Consider the following 10,016-nt stretch of genomic DNA (forward strand, 5'->3'; position numbering starts at 1 on the left):
TATACACTCACCTTCACACAGCCAAGATAAGTGTAGTTTCCCGATACACAGATACACAATTACAATCTTAGGTGCAGTAAGGGTGATAAAGATGTAACATATACCTATATACTTCCGTCTGTAACACCTGCTAACGTCACAGCTTCCTTCTACAGGTGTAAGCGACGACAGGAGGACAGGTGTGATGGCAGGTGGTGGGAGATAGTTCACAACACGCACACTAACCCACCCCCTCCCCCCCCTCTCACACCAGACGGAGGCAGACGGAGAGGAGGAGGAGGAGGCCAGGAGACACTCACCCAGCCAACCACCGCCACCACCACTACCAGCAGCCACCGTCACCACCCTCTACAATACACCAACGCCCTCTCCTCCTCCTCTACTACACCCTCCTCTTCCTCTACTACACCCTCCTCCTCCTCTACACCCTCCCCTTCTCTACACCCTCCTCCTCCTCTACACCCTCCTCCTCCTCTACTACACCCTCCTCCTCCTCCTCTACTACACCCTCCTCCTCCTCTACTACCCTCCTCCTCCTCTACTACACCTCCTCCTCCTACTACACCTCCTCCTCCTCTACTACACCCTCCTCCTCTACACCTCCTCCTCCTCCTCCCCACCTCCTCCTCCTCTACTACCCCTCCTCCTTCTCTACCTCTCTCTACACCCCTCCTCCTCCACTACACCCTCCTCCTCTCTACCCCTCTTCCCCTCCTCTACCTCCCTCCCCTCCTCCCTACACCTCCTCCTCTACTACACCTCCCCTCTACACCCCTCCTCCTCTACTACACCCCTCCTCCTCCTACACCTCTCACCCCCACCCCTCTCCTCCTCTACTACACCTCCCCTCCCCCCCTACCCTCCTCCCACTACACCCCTCCTCCTCTACTACACCCTCTCCCTCCTCTACACCCTCCTCCTCCTCTACTACACCCTCCTCCTCTACTACACCCCTCCTCCTCTCTACACCCTCCTCCTCTACTACCCTCTCCTCTATCCCCTCCTCCCCTCTACCACCTCTTCCTCCTCTACTACCCCCTCCTCCTCTCTACACCTCCTCCTCCTCTACTACCTCCTCCTCCTCCCCCTCCTCCTCCTCTACTACACCTCCTCCTCCTCTACTACACCTCCCTCCTCCTCTACTACACCCTCCTCCTCACTACTACACCTCTTCCTCCTCCCCACCTCCTCCTCCTCTACTACCCCTCCTCCTCCCCTACTACCCCTCCTCCTCTACCTCTTCTCTCTACACCCTCCTCTCCTCCTCTACCCACACCTCCCTCCCTCTACTACACCTCTTCCTCTACTACACCCCTCCTCCCTCCTCTACTACCCCTCCTCTCCTCTACACCCCTCCCCTTCTCTACTACACCTCCCCTCCTCCTCTACTACACCCCTCCCTCCTCCTCTACTACACCCTCCTCCCTCCTCTACTACACCCTCCTCCTCCTCCTACACCCCTCCTCCTCCTCTACTACACCCTCCTCCTCTACACCCTCCTCCTCTACTACACCCCTCCTCCTCCTCTACTACACCTCCTCCTCTCCCCCCTCTTCCCCTCCTCACCTCCTCTACACCCCTCCTCCTCCTCCTACTACACCCCTCCCTCCTCCTCCCCTACACCTCTCCTTCTCCTCTACTACACCCTCCTCCTCCTCTACTACACCCTCCTCCTCCTCTACCTCCTCCCCTCCTCCTCTACTACACCCCTCCTTCTCCCCTCTACCCCTCCTTCTCCTCTACTACACCCTCCTCCTCCTCCTACACCCCTCCCTCCTCCTCCCCCCACCCCTCTCCCTCCTCTACCTCTCCTTCTCTCTACTACACCCCTCCTCCTCCTACTACACCCTCCCTCCTCCTCTACTCACCCTCCTCCTCCTCTACACCCCCTCCTCCTCCTCTACTACCCTCTCCTCCTCCTCTACTACACCCTCCTCCTCCTCTACTACACCCTCCTCCTCCTCTACTACACCCTCCTCCTCCTCTACCTCCTCCTCCTCCTCTACTACACCCTCCTCCTCCTCTTCCCTCTACTACACCTCCTCCTCCTCTACTACACCCCTCCTCCTCCTCTACCTCACTACCTCTACCTCCTCTTCCTCTACTACACCTCCCCTTCCTCTACTACACCCTCCTCCTCTACTACACCCTCCTCCTCTACTACACCTCCTCCTCCTCTACACACTCCTCTCCCACCCTCCCCTTCCTCTACTACACCTCCCCTTCCTCTACTACACCTCCTCCTCCCTCTACTACACCCTCCTCCTCTACCTCCCCTTCCTCTACTACACCCCCTCCTCCTCTACCCTCTCCCCTACACCCCTCTCCTCCCTCTACTACACCTCCTCCTCCCTACACACTCCCCTCTACACCTCCCTCCTCACTACACCCCCTCCTCCTCCTCCCTACTACACACCCCTCCTCTACTACACCCTCCCTCTACCACACCTCCTCCTCCTCCACTACACCTCACCTCTACACACCCTCCTCCTCCTCTACCACACCCCTCCTCCTCCTCCTCCTACACCTCCTCCTCTACACACCCTCCCTCCTCTACTACCCCTCCCCTCCTCCTCACTACACACTCCTCCTCTACACCCCTCCTCCTCTACACCCCTCCTCCTCCTCTACTACACTCCTCCTCCTACTACACCCCTCCTCCTCCTCTACACACCCCTCCCCTCCTCCCCACCCTCCCCCCACCTACTACCTCCCCTCCTCTACTACCCTCCCCTTCCTCTCCCCTCCTCCTCCTCCTCTACTACACCCCTCCCCCTCCCTCTACACCCTCCTCTCTACTACACACTCCTCCTCCCCACTACACCTCCCTCTTCCTCTACACACCCTCCCCTTCCTCTACTACACCTCTCTCCTCTACTACACTCTCCTCCTACTACCTCCTCTTCCTCCTACTACACCCTCCCCTTCTCTACTACACCCTCCCCTCCTCCTCTACTACACCCTCCTTCCTCTGCTACCCTCCTCTTCCTCTACCTCCTCCTCCTCTACTACCCACATTCCTCCTCCTCTACTACACCCCTCCTCTTCCTCTACTACCCTCCTCTTCCTCCCACACCCTCCTCCTCCTCCTCTACTACACCTCCCCTTTCTCTACTACCTCCTCCTCCTCTACACACCCCTCCTCCTCCCCACCCCTCCTCCTCCTCTACACCCCTCCTCTCCTCCTCTACACACCTCCTCCTACTATACTACACCCCTCCTCCTCCTCTACTACCCCTCCTCCTCCTCTACACCCTCCTCCTCCTCTACTACACCTCCTCCTCCTCTACTACACCCTCCTATGTCCTTGGCCTGAACCAGCACATCCTCCTCAAAGCCTGGAAAGACATAAACACAATCAGAGGTAAAAGCAGTAGACACGTCTCCCATCCAAACCCTCTGCAAAAGTCGAATAAGCTAATAACAAAGTGGGCTCATGTGTCTAGCTATGACATGTTACCAGCTGGGACTCGGGGACTCCTTGATGCAAAGTCTGTAGAGAGAAGTAATCTTATTAGCTTTATGCTGGGCAAACAGCACGATGAGTGTGATGTTCCATATACTGAGTGGGAGCTTGACGCCACCCTCGTCACGGGTAGGTTTACTTCCCCTGGAGAGGACGGAGTCACCTACAACATCGTTAGACTACTAAGGCGTGTGCCGGGCAATCCATTGTTGGTATTGTACAATATGAGTCATGCCGAGGGCCAACTACCCACATCATGGACCAGCAGTATTGTTGTACCAATACAGAAACCAGGACAGCCTGATGCCTTTCGTCCCATATCACTAACCAGCTGCCTGTGTAAAACCTTTGAGAGGATGGTTCTTGGCAGACTCTTATATAGAATCAGAGAACACATGTCTCCTAACATAAATGGCTTTACTCATGGTAAAGGTGTACATAATTGCATCACCACATTCCTAACTGTGCATGGTGATGAAAGGCACAGATACACCACATTTCTTGACCTAAAAGCTGCATTTGATATTGCCAATAGGCAACTGATATTGTACGAAGTAGCCAAAATGGATATAGGAGGTAGGCTGTTACACTGGATAAGTGGTTACCTAATCAACAGAAGGGCTGCTGCACTGTTTCAGGGTTACAAAAGTGAAGTTAAAGATATGCAACTTGGTACCCCTCAAGGTGGAGTACTTAGCCCCACTTTGTTCAATGTTCTTATGAATGCTTTATTAAATTTAATACCAGACAACCCCAGCAATATCTCAATCAGCTATGCTGATGATATTCTTATACATACTAAAACTCATCGTGAAATGCAAACCACCCTGAACCATGTATACGCAGCCTGTGAACACCTTGGTCTTATTATCTCCACTGAGAAAACTAAGGTGTTCAACAAACAAGCTGGTAACCGCAAACGCGGACCCGCCAAGCTCAAGATAGGTAACAACACTATTGACTATGTTTCTTCTTTTAAATATCTTGGTGTTTCCGTCCCTTGTACCCTACCTGCCATACAACAGCTAACCCGCCAATGTACTGACAGACTGAGACCTCTTAGAAGTGTAGCGGGGTACAGCCCGCACTATGGTGCTAAGATTAGAATTGTTAAAACAATGTACCTAGGCTATATAAGATCTCTGATAGATTACCACGCACCAGCCCTGGTCATTCGTGACGGGAAAGGCGTTGACAAGCTCGAGAAAATGCAAAATAAAGCCCTCAGAATTATCCTAGGATGTCCCATGAGCAGTAAAGTACTTAATATGAGGAAAGAACTAGGTATACCCAGTGTTAAAGATAGAATAATTGAAGTCAACCACATGATAGCCCTGAGGCTTCTGCGTGGTGATCCTGATAACATTGTTTCCTTAAAATTGCTAGAATTTATGAACCATGGGACTACTCAGTCTAAATGGATCCAAACTACAGCTACACATATGAAGATGTTTGGACTAGACCACCTGTACAAAGTTGAGACACAACAGCGCTTCCTGCCACCCTGGCAGACAGTTCCCTTCGATATCACAATACCGACGTATCCGCCTAAAAAATTAATTATACAAAGCATTTATCTCCAACACACTGCCAAATTGAGAGCTCTTGAACACATACACACTCTACAGACTGATGATAATATCACACAGACCATCTACACCAGGGGTCACCAAACCACGGCCCGCGGGCCGGATCAGTTCATCAGGCCCGCCGACGGTACTTGAATTTGCTTGATAAAACGTATGGAACACGAGACGTTGTGATACAATTTAAATTTAAATATTTTGCTGCTTAGTTTGTGAGATTCGGATATGTGCACACTAGGTCTGATGTAACTATCTTTTTCCTAACGTCTCCTTTGATAACTTTTTAGTAAATAAATATGTTGGTTGTCTTTGTTTTTGTGCATTGCACGCCACTCACCCATGATTAACATGGAATGCTAAACTTAGTTTTTCGTCTTTTTCCCAGAGCTTTCGTTCTGGCTTGCAGTATTGAACAGAATGATTATGCGGCCCGCGCCGTCATTCTTTCAGTTATCCGGCCCACTGTGAAAAAAGTTTGGTGACCCCTGATCTACACTGATGGATCTCTTAACACACCGCCTGTGGGAGGGCTGGAAGTGCTATTGTTGTGACTCAACCTGACGGTAATATAATTGAGAAAGGAGTTAGAATTAACAACTGGGCATCCTCTACAAACTGAATTAGTTGCCATACTCACAGTTATTAAATTCATTGAAACCACTGTTACTGACAGTCTCATCATCACTGACTCTCTATCCTCACTACTTGCCCTTGGCACCCTCGACTCAGGTTGTCACGCTCTTGTCTCTGAAGCCAGACACAAATATGCGTGCCTTGTTGACAGGGTGTCAGGGTCAAACTGTTGTGGATCCTCTCACATAGGCCTCATAAAACATGACAGAGTTGATGCCTCGCAAACTCGCGTCTAACAAAGACACCGTTGAATACAATTTGGGTCTGTCAAAAGAACCCTTAAAAACTGTAATTAGGAAAGAACTTATTGATGAGTTTGACGCAAGTAGACTAGTGCAAACAGGCACTAGTCGATCCATAGGTTACCATGATGAGATGTATCAAGTGAAACATGTATATGGAGCAAGTAACAAGATCACTAGATTACAAGATGTTGTAACCTGCTAGATTAAGGTTAGGATATAAGTACCTTTGGCAGTATGTTCCTCAAGCAGATGTAAACAAGGCTAAATAAAGTGTGTGGCCAGACATATGGCCACACACTTGGCTACTAAGTCCTCGACTGTGTGAAGATAGAACCTTTAGGACAGGTCCAAGCACACTGTGTGTGAAATGGCACAACACTTCATCTCTAATGGCAAGATAGCCGACATATTAAGATTGTATCCACTTTCTTGCACTTCGTAACTATATCAGTTCTCATGTACAGAACCAAATACACAATGTGCTTGAATACTTCTCACGTAAATGTGACAACAAAGTGTGAGGCCAGACATACTGCCTCCTCACACGCCTGTACTCAAGCTATTGTGAATAAGTACCTTTTATGTATAGAACTAAACAAATAATGTAAATGAAATACTGTGTAACATTCAGTGCCATGATATCCTGACAACGGGGGTTAATTATTATGACCCTTTGTAAACTCTACTCTGTAATCCTTGCGCTACTGCTCACAGGATGAGTGTGGGTGCACAATAAAGTAGCTGCTGCAAGCGACAAAATCAAATAAATTCCTCCTCCTGTACTACACCTCCCCCCTTCTCTACTACACCCCCTCCTCCTCCTCTACTACACCCTCCTCCTCCTCTACACCCCTCCTCCCTGTCTCACACCCTCCCCTTCCTCTACACACCCCTCCCTCCTCTCTCTACTACACCCTCCTCTTCCTTCACTACACCCTCCCCTCCCTCTTCCTCTACTTCACCCCTCCCTCCCCACTACACCCTCCTCCTCCCCTGTACCACACCCTCCCCCTTCCTCTACTACACCCTCCTCCTCCCTCTACACACCCTCCTCTTCCTCACTACACCCTCCTCCTCCCTCTTCCTCTATACACCCTCCTCCTCCTTCCTTTCTACACCCTCCTCCCTCTCCTACTACACCCTCCCTCCTCCTTCACTACACCCCTCCTCTTCCTCTACTACACCCCTCCTCCTCCTCTCACACACCCTCCTCTTCTTTTCTACACCTCCTTCCTTCTTACTCCCTCCTCCTCTACTACACCCTCCACCTCCTCTAATAAGTAACAGGTGATTAAGGTGGAACGAGACTTCCCTCCCAAACGAATGCTCATGTGTTTGACTCCCGATCGTAGTTGGGGAGAGGGGGGGTGATGGAGAGAGGGGGGTGATGGAGAGAGTGATGGAGAGAGAGGGGTGATGGAGAGAGAGGGGAGGGGGTGATGGAGGGGGTGATGGAGAGAGGGGTGATGGAGAGAGAGGGGGAGGGGGTGATGGGGAGGGGGGTGATGGAGGGGGTGATGGAGGGGGTGATGGAGGGGAGGGGTGATGGAGGGGGAGGGGATGAAGGGGTGATGGAGGGGGGAGGGTGAAGGAAGGGGGTGATACAGGGGGGAGGATGATAGAGATGGAGAAGTGTGATGGAGGGAGGAGTGATGGGGGAGGGAGTATCGGGTTCCCTCCCCTGTACGCCACCCATTGTACTCTCATCAACAAATTAATCCTCTAGGTGGCTTGTGTTCGCTGATAAGGGGACTGACCAGCCGGCCCTTCAGTACAGTAGACCAGCCAGACCAGCATCCTGTCCTGGGTTGAACTGACCGAGTGTAGGGTGTTTGGGCCAGGACCTATTATAATCTAACCGAACAAAACCTAATCTAACCTAACCCAACCTAATCTAACCTAACCTAATACAATCTAGTCTAATCTAACACAACTTAATCTAGTCGAACACTAATCTAATCTAATCTACACTAATCTAACCTAATGCAATCTAACACTAACGTAATTCTAAACCTAATCTAATCTAACAACACAATCTAACCCAACAACACAGCCTAACACTAACCTAACCTAACAACACAGCCTAACACTAACCTAACCTAACAACACAGCTTAACCTAACCTCCCCCATACCAAGAAAGAAACTTATATGAATGACCCTGTATATGTACTGTGTGTGTGTGTGTGTGTGTGTGTGTGTGTGTGTGTGTTAGTAAATAATAATAATAATAATAATAATAATAATAATAATAATAATAATAATAATAAACGGTTTATTAATAGAGCGTAGCCGGTGGCTGAAAATATACAGACTTACATTTGATTTAAACATAATGATATAATATGCATTGAATACATTTACAGGGCTGTACAGTACATAAATCAGGAGTTGTTTATTATTTTACAATAGATGGGATGGTGCTGTTCTTATATCTAACGGTGCGGGCTCTTATGGGCTGAATTTTGTTGTAGTGGCAGACTGCGCGAGTTGGGTGGGGGCTGCAGGAGGTGGCGATGGCGAGGGTGGTGCAGTAGTCCACTGCCAAACCTTTCCAGTGCTTGATGGTGGAGGTCACTGAGGGATGGCATTTCCAGGGTGGAGAGAGCGTTGTGTAGCTGGGGTATTCTCGACGAGCATGATTCTGCAGGCCCTTTTTCTGTACCTTTCTCCAGCTGACGTTGTTGGGTGGAGTTGAGAGAAGACGACCAGGCTGGTGACGCATACGTTAGTTTGGGGAGAATAAAGGCGTTGTAGATGGTCCCTGCTCTGGCGTGGGTGTCCCAAGTGATCTAAGTCTTGTAGCATGTAGAGACGGTACAAGGCTGCCTTACTGTGTTATTACATGGCTTCCAGTCAAGTTTGTTGTCTATAGTTACACCCAAGAGTTTGGCAGACTGCACCAGCTGGAGAGGATGGGCACCCACTGTGACTGCTGGGGCTTGCACTGGAGTGGTGGCGGTATTGATGTGCATGACTACGGTTTTGGTGTGTGGTTGATGGTGACTTTTTTCTCCGTAGTCCATGCCTGTAGCCTGTCCAGGGTGCCTTGGAGCGATGAGTAGTCTGGTGCGGTGTTGTCCACTGAAACCCCCAACAGTGCAGTCATCCAGTGCAGTCATCTGTGTGTATTTATGTATGGTGTGTGTGTGTGTGTGTGTATTTATGTGTGTGTGTGTATTTATGTGTATGTGTGTATATAAGCGTATGTGTGTGTGTTAAATATAAACTAATAACAATTAATAAATGGCTGATGTCTGGGGGGGGCGGGGTTACAGGTTAATTAACATTGTAGTACAGTTTTTTAATTAATTCATTGTAGGTGTTTTAATGAGGGAGTGATTCAATATATATCTACCTTCACCTGTTCTATCTTTATTAACCCCCACCTTATCTACCATCTTTATTAACCTTTCCTCTTCATTATCTACCATCTTTATTAACCTTTCCTCCTCTACCATCTTTATTAACCTTTCCTCCTCATTATCTACCATCTTTATTAACCTTTCCTCCTCATTATCTACCATCTTTATTAACCTTTCCTCCTCTACCATCTTTCTTAACATTTCTCCTCATTATCTACCATCTTTATTAACTTTCTCCTCTACCATCTTATTAACCTTTCCTCCTCTACCATCTTTATTAACCTTTCCTCCTCTACCATCTTTATTAACCTTTCCTCTTCCTCATCTTTATTAACCTTTCCTCCTCAACATCAATAACTCCTCACCATCTTTATTAACCTTCCTCCTCATTATCTACCATCTTTATTAACCTTTCCTCCTCTACCATCTTTTAACATTTCCTCCTTTATCTACCATCTTTATTAACCTTTCCTCCTCTACCATCTTTATTAACCTTTCTCCTCTACCATCTTTATTAACCTTTCCTCTATATTATCTACCTTTATTAACCTTTCCTCCTCTACCATCTTTATTAACCTTTCCTCCTCATTATCTACCACCTCAACTAACTTTCCTCCTCTACATCTTTATTAACCTTTCCTCCTCTACCACCTTTATTAACCTTTCCTCCTCTACCATCTTTATTCCTTTCCTTCTATATTTCTACCACCTTTATTAACCTTT

Source organism: Homarus americanus, unplaced genomic scaffold (genome assembly GCF_018991925.1).
Source record: "Homarus americanus isolate GMGI-L3 unplaced genomic scaffold, GMGI_Hamer_2.0 scaffold22601, whole genome shotgun sequence".
In the NCBI taxonomy this organism is placed as follows: Eukaryota; Metazoa; Arthropoda; class Malacostraca; order Decapoda; family Nephropidae; genus Homarus; species Homarus americanus.